The 18,999-nt window shown below is 37.2% G+C and overlaps 1 long non-coding RNA gene across 1 annotated transcript in view; it reads left to right on the forward strand.

Annotated features, from left to right (window-relative positions):
- Positions 1-18,999, forward strand: part of LOC148641063 (uncharacterized) — a 58,554-nt gene that overhangs the window by 2,300 nt on the left and 37,255 nt on the right. The window lies entirely within an intron of this gene.

Genomic DNA, 18,999 nt, shown 5'->3' on the forward strand with positions numbered 1-18,999 from the left:
TCTTAGCTCCAATAACACTGAAGTGATTAATGTCAGTATAACAGAGGAAGAGATCAAATTTGTTTATCAGCTGTGAGTGCAATATTTTTTCAATTCAAGGTAGTGGTAGATATTCTGCCTCTGTAAAATAGATTTATCCTCACCATAGCCTAGTCCTGGATTTGAGAGTATTTCCTCTCATCCAGACTTCATAATGTGAACCTGGCAGTGATTTTATGTTTTAAACTCCCAATTTTCAATGCCAGTGATGCATCAGCTCATAGTATTTTTTACTTCTTTGGGAGATAATTACATTTTTCTATGGTAACTAAAGTTATTTTATCTTTCCCGTGCAGTGCAAGTTGTGCTTCACTTTATCTGTGGTTGATGGACATAACTGGGAAAAAAAATGAACAATCATAGTCTTACATATGTTTTTATGCTAAACTTGCACAACTGTGTAAGTTTAGAAATTCAAAGTCTCTTAAATCTCAGTTGTTGTCAGTTTCAAAGTCAAATAAACTGCAGGCTGTGCTTTTGTCTTATGACAGCACAAAAGAATGAACTTGTGCTGCTCTAGATGGAATTAAATTCTTTCTCTACATTTCTTTCGCATCTGAACACTTCAAATGAGTCTCCTAAACTCCCACATGCACATTGTCTGAAAGTGCCTTAAGTCATCAGTCATAAAGGAAGAGAATTTTCCTGTAAAAGCACAGCTATAAATACAAATTATTTTTTATGCATGGCCCATAAGGCTATGACACTTTAAAATGATGATGTTCCTTTGGAGGTACATGCTGGAAAAAGTACAGTACATTGCAGAAAATGGGCTGAAAGTGCATGAAAAAAGGAGGAAATAAAACAATCAGCTTGCACATGCTGAATTGACTGACTTAAATGCTTTTAAACTGGCTTCAAACAGTGCAATGTACAGTATGTATAAGCAATGCATACATTAAACACGAGGTCTGGAAATTGTTGGCCAATGAAAAAACCTTGAATTATGATCTCTTAACTATTAGATTTGGTAGATTTGGAGATGTGCTTGAGTTTGCTATCCTTCTCAAAAGGCCTATTTGCAGTCAAGCTTGAGTTTCTTAGCAGATGAAACCAGGTTTATAAAATATAGGAGAGTTGGTGTGTTGAAAGACTTAAACTCATCGGAGATGGAGACCAGAACCTTAATGGGCCTAACTATTTACAGGGTGGGGAAAGCCTTAAACCATTTAGAGAGAGACCTTAAAAACAGGTCTGTGGTATTCACAGTTGTTCATGTCTTTGATATGGAACAGGCATCCACTAACATTTCTGGAATCAGCAATAGGGAAACCTTCCAAATGTCAGGCCAGAGAGAAGCGAGTGCTGCAACATCCTTATATAGACTTCATCCTGAATAAATTCAACCCTCAATTCTAACAAGGGCATCTACTGTCAATCAGAGAATAGAAAATGCTCGTAAAACATACTAACTCACCTCCATACTCCATTGATTGTTTAAATACCCCCACTTTGCGTTTGCCCTTGAATGATAGTTTTGAAGATGATGCGGGAATTTACTGAAGATTTGCCATTGTAGCCTTTTGTATTGCCACACATACCATACTGTATGTCTGGGAAGAACGTGGACTTCTTGGTTGGGTAACAACTGTTCCATTCACCTTTTGAGATCAAAATAAGGATAGTTTGCAGATGGCCATACTGTACAGTATATCCTTTTGTTTAATGACTACTGAGTTCACTAGAATTGTTGTGGTAAAGACTTAGACTTTTGAGCATTTTTTGTCACTTTCCCTATGATGTTGCACTGAGTATTTTACTTCTATGTTGTTTCAAACAATCATAGTGTCCTTGAGAAACTCCTGTAAACATTTAGTAGCTTTGACTGTATTGACACTTTTTACAGGGTGAACAACTTGTAAAATGGCTCAATCAAATTTTAACTCTCTTAGTACCAGTTCTTCAAGGGCATTAATACATTTTGAGGCTAGAAGTTTTAGTTTTAGCAGTCTCGGAACAACAGGCTTGTTTCAGTTATGGAATAAGTCTCATCTCTGGGGCTTTTAAGAGTCAAGACCCAACTTTTCTCCAATTAAAGAGTGCTAGAATATCACAGGACACTGATTAAAAGTGTTTCATACTGTAAAACAAAAGATGGGTTGTTCTTTGTATTAAAAAAATACATAACCAATGGGTTTTCTGACTTAATGGGATCTTTCACTAATCAAATCAAAAATTCAATTTTAAAATCAAAGTCACTCGCAAGTGAATAAAACATCACAAGTGGCCCCAGGACCTTTTGACCACACCTGAGTTATTGTACTAAAGGGTCTTATCATAGAATACCGTATATGGATTTGCAGCACATTGTACTGTAGTAACAAATATGAAGAACAGTGTGATGTTTTAGAGCTAGTGAGAAAGATTTCAATTTTTAAAAATTGATCTAAATGTTGCTATGGGTGATGTGGAGAGCACCCCTGGCACTGCTATCCCTTTTTAAGAATGGATATTACTTTACACTATCTCGGAAGTTGCCAAAGGAAAACTGCATCATTCTAGGTTATCTGCTTTGGATGCCTGCGGAGAAAAGCAAACCTGACATGATGGATATTGCACTAGATTCCCATGCAGTGCACCAAAATTTGCTACCCAGCTGACACCCACAGACAAGCTGCCTTTATTGTTAAGTTATGACAACAGTGAAATGGAGAGGAGCATATACTTTCCATGGGGTCACATCTGCAATATTTCTCAATGGCAGAGGAGTTTGTCTTCCTTATATTGACAAATCTTTCCCGTTTGTTTCAATTTTATCAGTTTTTTTTAATTTATTTTTGTCATCTGTATTTTTAGAACTGGTGGGGGGGTCTGTGCGAATTCCATTTACTTGCTTACCTGTATTTATATATTGGAAGGCATTTTGTAGAGAAGTTACTATGAAAATCAGATTTGAACAGGAACAGTAATTAATAAAGGTACGTTTATTGCCAAATTATAACATTGAATCAAAATTAAAATATGAATTAACATAATAAAATGTTAAATTAGTAGAGAGGTTTTAACTACCTCTCAGTGGATATTAGTGGATGAAGGGGTGGTTCCCCAGCACCCTGGCTAAATTTCCTGTTAGCCTTTAACAATCATGGCCTCCTAATAATCCCCATCTGTGAACTGGCTTCATCACTCTGCTCTCCTCCTCACTGAGAGCTGGTGTGTGGGGAGAGTACTGGTGCACTTATGGCTGCTGTCGCATCATCTACAGTAGGTGGGGCTGCACATTGGGGGTGGTGGAGGAGAGTGCCCATTACCTGTAAATTGCTTTGAGGGGAGTGTCCAGAAAAGCGCTATATAAGGAATTAACGTTTGTGTGGTGCTGTTATCAGATCTGCAGTGTTATTAGATTGGATTCAGTCCAGAAAGAGTGGATTCCACCCATCCATTTGGCAAATGCAAAGCAAGCTATACTGTAGTACACTACTATAGTCTTTGTGCATACATATACTGTAGTATGGGCAAAACATTGAAAAGTCTTTCAAATTTTTATTCTAGAAGTTAATGATTTTTCATTTTGCTATCTGCAAAGGACTGTACATATAACTGAGAAATAAAATCAACAATGTAATATTTTGGTACCTTTAGTTTTCCAGACATGATATAAAAGTAGATGACATACTGTACTGCAAGATTATATACTGCACTGTTTTAAGTTTGACATCATTTAGAAGTCAGAAGTCCATTCCACATTATTTGAAGTCTAATGGCTTTTATTCCTTTTTCTAAGGCTTTTATAAAATAGATTCCCAGTGGAAATAATTCAATGGTTTTATAATTGATTGTATTTGTGAGGCTGTCCAAGTAAATTGATTCTAAAAAAGTAAATTCGCCAAAAGTAAAATGAAAAACCTTTTACACACCTAAGAGTGTCTTAAAATCTGAACGTGTGGCAAAATCGTCTCCCAGACTTAAGGAGTGATTCCAAGCATGCTGTAAGTGCTGCCTGTGGTAATTTAGTTGCCCCAAAACTGGTTCAAGCATGAAATGGGAAAAGTTCAAGAAAGACGACAAAAAAATTTTTTACACTTTCAAAGCCTTCAAAGGATTTTTTGTTCAGCAGTCTGAGTGGTTGCCTCTGCTGACATGAAATCCTAACTTTTTTTTTTCCTTTTGCCAGCTGTAACTTTTGTGACTGAAGTTTAAAATATGGATGATGTTCAATGCATATCCTATCCCCACTGAATGTAATCTACAGTATATACTGTACGACCCTTGACATTCACGTTCTGTGTCTCTTCTTGAGAGATCTGAAAATAACTATTAAAAGGATCATTTCAATGGGCCTTTAGCAAGAAAGAAGATATCTAAAGAATAGGCAAGAATTTATCTAAAGTGCGAGGAAGATGCAGGATTTCAAAACTCGCATTTGGTTTTGAGGATTATCCCTTTTAGTGCAAGAGCACTGCAGAAGGTTTGATCTTATTAATGTTGTACTGAGCCCCTTGGAAAAAAGCCAGCAGACGCTGTGGGACAAGATTATGGAGGTGGATTTGTAGACAACTAAAACAGCGTCATTAAAAAAGCTCCATTGTGTTGGTTCAGTTTTGATTACATGGCTATTTTTACAGATAAACAGTATCTGTGTAAACAGCGTGGTTTTTTCCCCACTGTACAGTATTTATCTGTAAGAATCTATCAATCTCTTTTCCTATTAATGAATCCCTCCTTTAGGCCAGTATCCAGGGGGAAAAAGGTAAATTCTATTTGAGAAGACCCCATAATTTTTGAATTCCACTAAACGACACAAAGCATTCCTGTGCTCTAATATTGCAGAACAATTCCCCAAACCACTAAATTTATTAAATGCCAGAGATAATACATTTATTCTCTGATCAACATGAAGCTACTGGAACAAATTCTGTTTTCACTTAGAAATGTACGTTGTTCTTTATTTTTATAAAGATATATTGCTTTATGTCCTACTGTCTCAATCCATCCAAATCGCATTTAGTGATGAATTGAAAACTTGCACGTATGTTTGCTTCATCTTTAAGTGAAGCTTGCAGCAAAATATCTTAAGTGACTCCATAATCAAGATGAGAGGGTTCTTGAACATGATGAAACCTTTTCAGATAAGTAAACTGTTGCACATGAATTAAGTTTTGTAATAACTCCTCTGATAAATGTTTTTAATAAAGTGGTGTAATTTGTTTTGTGAAAGTCTCATTAGAACATGTTAAACATTTGAGCTTTTGCACGCTAAAATATTGGTTATTTTTAGTTTTTTGTAGTTATTTTGTTTAGTGATCTTCCATGGAAAATAATAATTTATTCCACGATATGATGCTATTCAATAGAAGTCTGAGAGGAGGTCAAATTCTAATCTTGCTCTTCTGCTGTCTTATGTACTGTATAAATACTTGTTGACTGCCCACAACTCTAGGAATCTTTTTCCACTACTCTGCGTTTTTGATCCCAGTGGAGAAAGATGTAATTCACACTCAGCATTGATTATAGACCTTGTCTTTGCTGCATTCACCAGGACTGGAGACACTTTCTTGCTGCTTCTCGAAGCAGCTCTTCAACCTCACATTCTTCATGGAAATAACCAATGCTGTACCTGCCATGCTGTCTATATTTTTCATTCTTTTCTTGTTGCTGTCAATCTTGGAACTCCGTATTGTTTATTATTAAATTATTGGAATTGTTATTTAATAGAGGTTTGTGAGGAATTTGAATTCTGATTTTGCACTCTCCTACATGTAAATATTTGCTGGCTGCCCACGACTGATTGAATCATGTTTTTAATCTTATCAGTACCATATCAGATGGTTTTTCCCCATGAAATATACAGTACAATTGTATTTGTGAATAAATATTCCTTCCAATGTGTGTAGCTTGTATCTTTTCACTGTTTTACTCCTCTCAAAACTTGATGTACTGTACCCTGTGGGGGGGAGAAGCAATGAGTTTTCCTAGGACAGTGCTTTCTGCATAAGTTATTGTATTCATTATATTAATTGTTTTTGTTGCCTTTAATGTATGATAACAAGGATTTTTTTCTTTGCAAAACACCATTAAAGTTTTATAAATTTCAAAATTTATTCTTCAGCAGGAAGCTTTCAAAACAATTAAACATTAGTTTCCTTTACCCATAAGCCCTTGATTATACAAGGCATTATACCAATAATTCCATGTCTCATTAGTCCAATTGAATTTATATCCTCTCTCTGTGACTTAAGGATCAGCGTTCTGCACTCTAGATAAGAACTAATGACTTGCATGTTCATTATCTGTGCAGCACACAGATTGTTTAAAATGTATTTACAAACTACCTGGTGAATTATGAGAATAACAGAATAACCTCGCATATAAAAAGCACGTCTCTCCAGTTGCTGAGTGATCCAATAATTAATGTCTAGATTAAAAGTCAACTTGGAAGGACATTTCTCATGCTCATTTGGGTCGATATGTTGGCTACACTGTCTACATTTAGAAGTCAGTGCCTAGGCTTCGGCTGACTAGGCAGGCTCACGTTTTCAAATGAGGATTGGATTGTTGTTTAACACCACCTTTCACAATAGCAAAGCTAAAAGAAGGCATAATGAAGGATTTGAAGGTGACTTATGAGGATTGAGTGGGTTATAGCTTTCCTCCAATAATTTGGCATGTGAATCCCCTATCATTCTTTCCAGTGAATGAATGGGTCAGTTTTTTCTTTTCAGTAGGAATAGTCAGAGGAATTTCATATTCCCATATCTGAAAGCTGCATGTTTTCTGTTGTTTCCTGATAACCCAAATGTAAGAATTGTGATAAATTGTGAAATTTGTTTTTTTTTCCCTGCTAGTACGTGCCATTGTGTTTCTCACATGCTTGCATCCCTTCATATCTTTCCCTGGATTAAAGTACCTGATTCCAATTTGTTTATTTCTGTGGTTGCATCAAGAAAAATCTCACTAATCTTGCTAGAGTTCCTTGTAAAATAAATGGGTGCAACAGAGTTACACAATCTATTTTATCCTTCGAATTCAAGAATTTTTAGTTTCTATATGGAACTGTGGCCAATCACAGTATAGGATACACAATTTTTCTCTTTAGATAGATTTACTGTATATGTATAAAGGTGTTCAAGTAAATACAAGCTCTTCATCTGTACGTAGTCACAGGTATAACAAGTAAAAAACTATACATACTGTATCACGTTTCCACGTAGCCTTCAGATACTTTGTAATATTATTTAATCTATATACTGTAAAAGCTATTGAGATGCATCATCTAGGCGTGTCCCCTGTGATGACATGAAGCTTTAAATGCACTTTAGGTAAGATCTCCCATGAGTTTCTAAAGCAGAAGGTCTAACTGTCTGCTGTTCTTCAGCACGTTGCAAATCATCTGCCGGATGGGAGGTTCATAAGCAATCACACAAATGGCAATTGCTGGGTGCCAGGTGAGGGCTTCAAAGTGGATGATTTAGCACCTCTTACCCATAAAGATTCACATTTGCAGTTGGCACGCGTGGCCTGGCATTACTATAAGCAAAGTAATGTAAGGTGTCTAAGGCACACACCTCTTCTGGAGAGATTTGTGAATGTTTGAATCTACTTGAGTATGCAGCCAGTGTACACTTTGAAATACAGCCCATGGATGATGTTCACAATATTCAGGGAAATGTGGAGTTCATCCACAATCGGAAAGTTTCGCATGTCTGTGCTCCACTCATGCTTTCGGTATGGCTGTCATTCCCGCCTGAGGAGGAGGAGGTGCTTTAAGACGTGTTGCTCATCTCAAGACCTTACTGAAGGCACCAAACCCACACATTTCTATGCTAAGACATAGAAATACATACATTTCCATGAGCTGATATGGAGAAAAGCCCATTTGTTGAAATGCCTTCATTTACATTCTTCTGCTGAATTTGAATTACTTACTTCAATTACATTTGAGCAAATGTTTCAAAAACATTGTCGAGTGTTCTTTGAACAATGCAAACATTTTGCTGCCGATTTCTGGAGAAAAGCTGCTGTACTGTACATGTAAGAGTCAAAGTGATCCAGCATCTGATACTACACAAGTATGAACAATGTGGAATATCAATGCTGGGTGTCCAAGATAAATGGGTAGCTTAGACGTTTAAAGTATTAAAAGATAGTGATGTGTATGCAGTAATTAAACCATAAGTGATTAGTAAACATGTTCTCAATCAAATCCGTATTGGGTAAACTTGTATGGGAATTTGTTGCATTTTTTTAAGAAATCAAATCTTTAATTTTTAGATTGCTGCTCTGACTGTTCAATGATACTTTAAGGCAGAAAGCAGTGCACTGGTATTTGCTCAGTGGAAATTGACAGGCTTATTAACAGCGCTGCTGTGGTTGAAGAAAAAATTGTTTGGGCCTCAAATACATTTGCATACTCTTGATGAGACGCAGTGGTATGTTGATGAGATTCTGAAACCTGTAGTGGTTCTTTTCTCCCAGCTGCTAAGAATTGGACTTTGCATTTCAATTGTATGATTTTCACGTCCCAGAATGTGAAGTGACCTTGATTTGCCTTGATTAGGAAAAACATTGACAGCAGGTATTGACTTTTCTATTCACCAATTAAATATACATTTAGGACTAGCCTGGTGAGACCCTCCGTATGTTTCCCCTGATTCACCGCAGCAATGTCCCTCCATTTCTGTAGAGCAAGGGAAAAAAAAATATTTTTATAAGTGTTTATAAAAAATATTCATGTTTTAGAGAAGAAACAGATTTTTTTAATTTAAAATTTCAAAATAATTAAAGGTGAATATTCTTTGTTGTTGAATCCTAAAGTAAAGTTTTTATATATATTTTCTCAGAACCACTAATGTTGAATTAACAATGTTCTGTTCAAAATCAATTACTTAGTGGTTTCACCCTACATTTAGTTCTGTAATTAACATTCCACATACCTTAATCAGTTCTGTCTGACATAGCAAATGCATGAAATGTAAACAAATTGTCTGCCCATAACGGACTGACTAGTCATTCTGTTGCTTGTTGTACAAACTATCATGTTTAATTTTGCCTTCATTCAGGAAATGATCTTCTGACCATTTGTATCATGTTTGTTACTACATATTACCATTTACAATGTACTAATTTACCTGAGATATCGGGTTTTGATTGGAGCCACATTACAGATGTTAACCTGTCTACATTAGTTGGGATTTGAAGGAGCTGAAGGAGAAATTCTAATTATAAAGTAAGAAAAAAAATAATCACCCGCTGGAACTTCAAATTACACTTGACATACTATCAAGGGGATACAATTGGCTTTTTTGCATTATAATCTTATTTTAACTAGGGTGAATTGTCTTGTATATTTCATTAGGACAGCATGGCCTGTTTTTAATTGTGTTGAGAGAGGTAGAGTGTGTACAGTCTTCTAGAGATTTACCTGAAAATTAACCCTAGAGGTGTTTTTTTTATTTCCCAATTTCCATATTGATTGACTCAGACATAACTTGTGGCTGGGAACATGGTGCATTTGAAGAAGACATTTGCTTTCTTGGTCTCTGGAAACCCCTCTATGTTGAAGGCTACTGTACAATTGTGATGGGTTACATTCAGATGAGTTGGGCATCAGATGGCCAGAAGCTAGGATCCATACAGAAATTCTAAAATAGTGGAATGGAAGGGGAGATCAAAATCCACAAGGGAGACGCACAATATGAAACTAGAAACAAAATGGCAATGGAGCAAGTAATTAAATCCTTATACCTACATGCAAGGAGCATGAAGACTTAATGCCAGAGGTATAACAAGTTCCTTTGTACACGGTTGTGCATTTGCAACTGCTGGAACATGGAAAACAGAGTGATGGTGATGAATACAACAAACACACACATTTTGAAGAGACAGGAAAGACAGAGACAGTGGTATAAGTAGTATCATGCATCAAAACAGCATTCAGACAGAGAAACATAAGCCTAGATGAGAAAATGATCTGAGACTGCATGGGTTTTACTTTAAAACAAACAAAAATCAGTGGGTATTGTGTTAGAAATATGGTATGGTAAGAAGCAGTTTTCATGGGAGATTTAACTTTTTTCACTTTAAATTGAAATGGTAGACAGGGGGTAGTGAGTGCTTTCTTATATGGTTTGTCAGAGTACCTACTGGAGGGAATGAGCTAATCAAGACTTTTAAAACTCTCAAAACAGAGTGAGGAAAACAGAGTTGGGAAAGCCTCTTGGGATCTGTGATCCTTAAAAATTATACTGTATAGTATACTGTACTTTGTACAGGTTGAAACCAAATCAAAGGTTTACAGTTTCAGGAAAACAACTATGAAGCAATGAGACAGAAAATGGAACAAGAAATTGAATCTCAGACAGGAAATCAGTGGCCGAAATGCTTACATAAACGAGTTAAGAAGAGAATAAGGAAGAAGAAAGGACTTTGTCAAACATAAAATGCATGATTCAGTTAAAGAAAAGGGATACCTGACCTAGCCACCTGTAAAACGAATGATAGGCCGAGAGAGAGGATTATTGCAATGGAACCTACAGCAAACATTTGTTTTGCTTTACAACAGAAAAAGAGTAGTAATGGATGAGGCAAAATGAAAATAAGAAACTTTCTGTAGATGACTGAGAAATGTATTAATGAATGTTTCACTCACGTGTTTAACATGTACATTACAAATCCAATTGTGTGTGTGTGTATATACAAACAATTGCAAGACAGCTTACCAAGTTATTGGTTACAAAGAGAAAAGTTATTACCTTACTCAAATTGTAGTGCGTTAACTAAATTTCTTACTTAAGCTAATTATTTTATTCAACAAAAGAATTCATGCTAAGCTGTATTCTGCATTCAGTTCTCACCTCTACATCCACCAAGGGATGTGATAAATGTGCTCTGCTATTTCTTTGGTGGCAGCTATGTGGATTAGTCTTTAGGGCTCCAGACTTTTGATATGGGTTCACATCCCAGGTCAGATTTCATTGCTTTTCCATTGGGCAGGTTACTACATTCATATTCCTGCAGTAAATGCAGCAGCATATTGTACATGGCTCTTCATGGGGTTTTAAGTTGTTGATTTTTGGTTTTATTTTACTTCCTTTTAGTTTTTTTTGCTTGAGAGCATTTTATACAGCGTTTCATTTTTAAGGAAATGCTTTGATTTTAAATAGCATGGAACATATAGTATAGCACTGGAACCGGCTACACACTTTTTGTGCTCCTTCAGCTGTTACTGCCAAATGCCAAATTTCACAGCTCAGTGGGCAATAACTCATTCATTCAAATGTTGAGTCGGGCCTTGTTGCTGACCCTTTTGTTGGTCGGTTGGTTTGTTTTTCCAAGAAATGAATTTTAGCATTTGCATGTTAACAATTTATTGAGATCCCTGAAGGGTCAATAGGATGGTTGTTTTGATATTATTTTTGTTTCTTGATGCCTTTTTTTTTTGTCTGACTTGCAATAAGGTACAGAACCTGTGGCAATATAACCCAGCAGAATTAAATAAGATGCAGTTGTAGCTGGTTTGCATTACTTTATGCAACCGAGAATCCTGTTTTAAGTGTTTTATTTTCTAAAATGTCATAGCAACCCAGTTTTATTTTTGATCTTTCTGACATGCTTCACATTGCACAGTGCCTGACACATTGCCAATATCGCTACAAGCCTGCATGTACTCAGGAAGACAGGAGTCATTTTTTTTTAGAAAACAAGCAGGCCTCTTGGAATTTCCTGACTTGTACGTTTTAAAGTTTTATACAATCCATTTGGAGTTGCCTTTTCTTCAAAAATAGTCCATGTTTTGCTGGACAGGCGATAGTTTCAAGACCAAGTAATTCCAACCAAATCTCATAATTGTGCGCTTCCATTTGGGAAATCCCTGTCAGCTACACTTGACATGTCCCAGACTCGAACCTGCGATGTCTGAGTCATAAAATTCAACATTTTCTTAGTCGATGCTTTTACATCCCTTTTTGCATATACAGTACCTTTGACACAGTATCTTTTTTTATTGGCGCTTATGAGGGAAATTGTTTTTGAGCTCAATAAAGAAATCTTTGGATGTTTGCCAATCCTGTCCTTTTTTTAAAAGTTTTTCTTCTAAAGGTTGAACACAATGGTTCAAAGATACAGCTCCCAAGGGAACAAGGGTACCTCCCATAGATTGATATTGACATACAGTAACAGCTCAACTTCACATGTCTTTATACTTGCTGTACATGTGGGAGTCACTCAAAGAAGTAACAGACTTATGCAAGTGTTTGTACACTGTATGTATTTGGCAAAGTGTGCATAAAAAAGAAAAACAATAAGTTCATTATAGTATTATTTTGGAATATTGAAAATATTCAGTGGCATAGTTTGTGCGAGTCCAAGGAATGCATTAGTTGACTAAAGCATTTACCTCTAACGACCTTATTCAGCGGGGTTGGCAAAAATAGATTCAACACAAACCTTGCTTGCTGTGGCAAAGCAGAAAGGGGTAATTTTATATTGGGACAGCAGTTTTTATTTATAGTTTTCAGACAATAAGTCAAATTTGTTCGAAATGATGTACCTACAGTACAGTAGGTTAACAAAACTACGAACAAGGTCAAAACTCAGTTATTGTTAGGATAGTACTAAAAGAAAACTGATAAGCATAAGGTAAAGGATGTAGCTAAATAGGTAATTATTAAGTAAATATTTAGTTTACTGAAGAATTTCTGAAAATATAATACAGACTTTACTTAATATGACTTGTTGAAGGAAATTATATAATAAAGCAGTTCTTAATTCAAGAGAATTTCACAGCCCAGAATATGGTCATTAGAAATATTTGGTAAAAACCTACACATGCTGGGTCTACAAAGTTTTCAAACATGGGGAACTATTTTTTTTTGTCTGGTGCATCTCTTGACAGGTTGCTTTTCAAGTGCTTCCTATTTTAGCTTTTGCTTTGGACTGCAGATGTTGGGAAACATCTTTATCTTTTAGCTTCGATTTTCTACAGAAATATCTGGCTTACATAAAACACTATTGCACATTTTAGACACTTATTTGTATTTAGGAAGAATATTCTAGGAAGAAAGTAAACCTGGTATGGTTTTAGACGTGCTCCTGATTCTAACATTTATGGTGATGGAGTACCAAATAATTTGGTCTGACTCAGCTTGTCTGAACCTCAAAGAAATATTAATTTGATATGAGTACGTGCCTAATATACTGTCAGAAGTATCAGCTATTTATGGTTTATCTTTTTAGTATTTTCTTAACTCTTGGTTTCCGTGTTGAACTCAGTGGTCTAGACGTTAACTAGCATTGTTTGTGGCTTGGGTCATGTCATTAACCAACTGTGACCAGGTTTTGCCAAATGGTAGTGTACAGTTGGAATGATGCCACTGTTGTAAGAACAGGATTAGTCAGTCAGGGATCTTTTAATTTTTGGAAAATAGCAAGAGTCATTTGTGTGATTTTCCTCTCACTTGAGTGAGAGACATACCAGTTCTCCACCATTGTGATCCTGGTGCCAGTTGAACTGAAAAAAAGTGTCACATTGTCTTAGGCGCAGATCCCAGAGATGTTGCCAGTGTCAGATCCCGCTGCTGACCAAACTAGCAGCAGATCTTGAGGGGCAAGGATGAACCCACATGCTGGGTCAGACTGCCGAATGTACTAGGCAAAGTTGTGCAGCAGTGAGCTGACAAGGGACTCTGCCGGCAGCACGTGCATATGGGGGTCTGCTTATCATGCAGGTGACGTGATGCTACAGCCAGCTAGGGACACAATGAGGCGCAGCTGTGCATGCAGACGGACGAAAAACATGGGGAAAGGGCAAGCAGCTTGCAGACTAGGGAAACTGATGCACATGGAAACTGGGCTGAGGAGGCAGTGCACACAGAGGGTAACTACGCAGGCAGCCATGCTGACCATGCAAGTGACATGGTGCTGTAGCTACTTGCGTGCCGACAGGCGGACTGAGGAACCGCAGTTCACAGGTGGTGAACTGGTGGCTTAGCGGGGAGAGATGGTCATGATGCAGACAGGGAAGTCCATAGTTGGTTGAGGAAGTGGGGAAGGGGATCGAAGTGGGAGGATGAGACGCGAACAGTTTAAAGCACCATGGGCAAATCCAAAAGCAGTAGCAATCATGCAGAGTATAGACAGAGAGGCGATAAACCAAAGAAAGATCCGAGATCAACGTAGAAGAGGACACAGAAGAGGTCCGGAAGAATCCGAACATTATACTGGGAGGAGGCAAGAATCAGCTCACCAGCCAGCTTAAAAAAACAGCCTATTTTCAAAAGCAATATAAAAATCGCAAAAATAATCATTTTAGGTGGGCATGTGAGCAAAAATAATTGCTGCTTCTAAAATTATCCACAGAAAAAAACACACCAATCGTTCACTTGCTCATGAATGATGTGTGCATATAAGCTGGATATACACAAAGGCTAATGTTGGTTCTCAGAGGGTTACCACTAGTTTTATTTTTGTTCCAGTTGTCAGTTATGTAATATTTGCTTAATTGGCCAAATGCAACATTTTATTTCCAGATCTTAAGCTGCTCCTAATTAAGAACCAGATTTTTTACTCCGAGTTATATATGGCTATGCAGCTATGTAGAGAACATGTAATGAACTGCTGTCACACAGTTCAACAAATGCGTTTAATTACAAGAAAATGTTATTATTACTATTATTATAATTGGGTGTGCAGTATGCTTGATTTAAGATCGATTGATTCAAGCATAAAATACTTCAAACAGACCTAAAGCCTATTAGCATTTTAATGTAGCAATACCACAGATGCATTATATTTTACAATGCCTTGGAAAGGAGAAGACATTTAATTTTGGCTTTCTGGAGAGCTGCATTATCTCATTACAGGGTTCAAGCTACAGGAGAAGCTTTGATGCACATTCTGAGTTTACAGAAAGTTTTTCTTTCAATTGAAATGGCTTCCAGGTGTGGTAGAGTAAACATTGCAATCCCAAAAAATAGCAAACCAAAGAGAGAGGTGGCTTTGTGAGTGAATTACCTGTCAATTGGAAAAACTTGCAGAATGTGATAATGCTGGTCTGATGGAGTATGTCAGAAATTCCATGTGAGGGGTAAAAAAAGCTAGGCCAGAATAGGCTCTGTATGGAATTAGCCATGTCTCAAAGCTAATGAAGACGATTATAAGAAGAGTTGGAGTCTCTTGGTAAATTCAGGTTGCCAGTCCTGTTCATGAAGGCCCACGTACCTGCTGGTATTCAATCCACTCACTTGAAGCCTTACTTGAGCTCACAAGGTGCTTGAATGGAACATTTGGAATTCTCATTTTGGATTTAAAAGTTTGGAATTCGCTGCCACTTCTCCAAAGCAAAGTTAGTAATCCGTCAGTTAGTAAAGTCAAGGTAATCCGGTTATTAAGTTATTTTGATGGTCAACTATGTAACCGAGAGCTTGTATGGAGAAAACTTAGGATATCCATGGGTCTGCAGAAACAGGATTGTGAACCACTACCTTACAAACCTGCGGCACTTATTGAGCTAGAGATGCTTGAGAAAACACACCTAAGGCTGTACTGAGGGTTAGTCAGCTGCTGCAGGTGTTGATTCCAGAGTTCTCCTTGGCTAATCAGGATTAGTTGAGATGTTTAGTGATCACAAGAGTTAGTATGGACTAATTGGGTATTCTAGTGCTTTGTTGTATTAAAGTAACTAGTGAAGATGAAAGCTTGAGCAACATGGAATTAATCAGGTTTAACGCTCTAGTACCTTGATTAGTTTAGAGACTGAAAGGTTGGCGTAAAAATATTGTAAGTGTGAGCACGTGCAGTATTTAATGACTAATGAAGACCAAGTGAAGAGTTACTGAAACCATCTAGAGACTTTTATGAGTAGGCCCCTCGTGAAGAGCAACTAAGAAGGAAGGGGACTGTGCAGCCTTCCTTGAGAGGGGAACACTAGGGGGCAGGATGGGGGGTAGGATCCCAGAATAGGTCTGAAATAGACCAGAGATTGTAGAGAGTAGAGTAGTAGAGGAATTTATTGCCATATGTACATGTACATTGGTATTCTTATTCAGGCTGATCTCTTGGGACATACACAGTGCAACAGACAACACCACACAATGTAGACAGTATGTTACAAATATAATAATAACAGGAACAATAAATATGTTGTGGGATAATATACTGGATATGTAGTAATGAGAAAATAAATGGTAGACCGTACAAGAAGTGCAAGGTGTAGATATGTATTGAGTCTGAAGCATTGCAGTTAGCTGTTGAGGATGTGTACTGCAGTAGTGTAGAAAAAGCATATTAGGATGTAAAGAAGTGAATTTATGAGGTAAAAATTGGGTCTTTAAGAATATGGTTGTTTTGGCTGCGCATTGTGATGCAGAGCTTTTTCTCACTGTACCTTTTTCAATGAATAATGAATGTAAGATACAGATGTTTCACATTCTGTACGCTATCCTTTTTCTGTAGCGGTGGTGTTGAGGCTGATGTTGTTTACAATGAAAAGTATTAGGCTCTTTTTTTTTTTGCTGCTTGTGAATTCACAGTGCCCCAATTGCAGTCTGGTCTGAGAAACGGAACACAATCTATAAATGTGAAGGATTAAGTCTCATTACAGTTTCATGTACCTTAATGAGAACAGACTCAAAACACATTACTTGATCCATTCTTCTTTTGCTTTTGCATCCATCTAATCTCCAGCAAATATATGCAGATACACTTATCTTGGAAGGGAAGCCACAATGGAAAGCAGGCAAATAACTTAAAGGTTTCCATCTAACTGATGCACACTAGGCAGCAATTGCCTGCTGCCTCCCTTCCTAAATGACGGTAAAAGAACTACATGAACAAAGAAACAGTCCACTCTTAAATGGATTTTATAGGCCACAATTGAGATGTATGTGGTATTTTAGAGGTCTCTACCCACCAGACTGCTAAAGCTTATCCTCTTATAACTCCATAAACTTTGTCCTCCTAACAGTTGTAATGTGATAAATATATTGCCTGGAACACAGTTTGTTTCCAGTAATGGAGACATTGGATTCTGTCAAGTATTGTAGATTCAAGAAATTGCTTTTCATTCTTCAAGCTGTCATTATGCCTTCGAGTGGGACACAGATGTTGGTCATATTCGATGAATAAAGGCTGTGAACTTTTTTTCTCGGGTTCGTTTTGTCCCCCACAGGTTTTGTTCCCCACAGGTTTGATCGACAGATGACTTATTTTTCCTCACGCCGCCTCCAGTACAAAAGCCGGCCCCCTTTGACACTGCTTTAATGAAATCTATCTAGCTTGGTATTCTGAACAGAAAAAAAAATTACAGCTTAGTGAAAATGTATAATAATGAGTTCATTGGTGCTACATGCAAGTCAGTGAAGGTGACACTAACTGAAAGGAATGAAATTCTAGGGACATGTCTTATTTGTTGAAACTAATTGCCCCTCATAAAATCCAGAAAATGGGATTCATGTTGTATCCAAACAGTCTTTGGACAGACTAGCTGAACCATACATTTTAACTAATAAAATAACAAACATTGAAATTCTTCTGAATAGATTCAAGGTCTTTGATTACATCACTAAGATAATCATTATCATTATGATATTAGGATTCATGTTATAATATACTGTATATAAAGATAGTATGGGTAACTCTGCTAGGACTCCATCCTCTGTGCAAAAGACATAGGTGAGAGGCATGAGGGCCACTCCGCACAATATCTGGGGAAATGCAGTAAGGACACCATGCCTCTTCATCATGGGTTAGAAACCCCAGAGTGATGATCCAGGCTTTGGGTTTTCTTAAGTGTGCGTGTCTGGGGGAGGAAAGCAGAGATGACTGAAAGATCACGTGAGCATGAAGAGATGATCAGATAGTGTTGAAAGCTGCACTACCATTCTCACCCTGTAGGAGTTAAGTTTTCAGAAGCTCAGTGGTTTATTAAATGCAAGATTGTGGTGGCATGTATTGGGAAATGTTGTGTACCTGATATAACAAATAGTACTTATTTTACAATCACTTAAAGCCCTTTTATAATTTCTTTTGAATCACTAAAATTCAAAGTAACATGTTGTTCTCCTCTGCTGAAATGTGCATTTTATTTTAGCAGTTTGTCACATAGGTGTTAACATTTGCAGCTAAATCCTTTGGTTTTATCTGATAAGTAGTGTCTTCTGGGTAATCTTAAAGAAATTAAGAAAAACAAAGCTAAATATATAAACATGCTTAAGCCATTAGTTCTTGATGGATGGTTTTGGGACGCTTCCAGACGAATTCCCTAGTGGAAAGTCACAGCACTTAATAAACGAAGCAGGTATAGGAATAATTTGATTGAGCAATGCATCACAAACGTTGATGGCATCTTAATTATGAACTAACAAACAGAAGCAGCAGCCAGGGGATTAAAAGGTTTTTCAAAGAAAGCAAATCCAGTTGGTTTTGCTGTATGGAGAAATTTAACAAATGTAAGGCTGCTTAAAATGGTAAAACACGATCTCAGTAGTAGTAGTATTGGTCACATGAAGTTGCACTTGAGTTATAATTAATTAATTGCAAGTGGCACTGAGTTCATGACTTATCTTAACAGTCCCAAGAATGCCTTGTATACAGTTGAGATAACATCAAACTGGACTGGGAAAGATTGCTAGATTATTGACCTGTAACAGGTGTTTTTCTCTAGTACATTGGTTTTAAGTACGTAAACATTTACAAACAAATGAGAGAGGCCTTTCTGCGGTGCAGTGGCCCTGTGGCTAAGGATCTGCTCCTGTGGCTGGGAATTGCCAGTTCATATCCCACGGATGGCAGAGGAATCCTACTCCATTGGGCCCCTGAGCAAGGCCCTTCACCCCAGCTGCTCCAGGGGCACCATATAAATGGCTGACCCTGCACTTTGACCTCAAGTTTCTTTCACTCTCTGTGTGTCTCATGGAGAGCAAGCTGGGGTATGCAAAAAGGCAAATTCCTGATACAAGAAATTGTTTATGGCCAGTAAAGTGATCATATCTACTACCCACCTAGTGGTTGAAAGAATCTATTTGA

This window comes from Lepisosteus platostomus, chromosome 25, assembly GCF_059453375.1.
Source record: "Lepisosteus platostomus isolate fLepPlt1 chromosome 25, fLepPlt1.hap1, whole genome shotgun sequence".
NCBI lineage: Eukaryota > Metazoa > Chordata > Actinopteri > Semionotiformes > Lepisosteidae > Lepisosteus > Lepisosteus platostomus.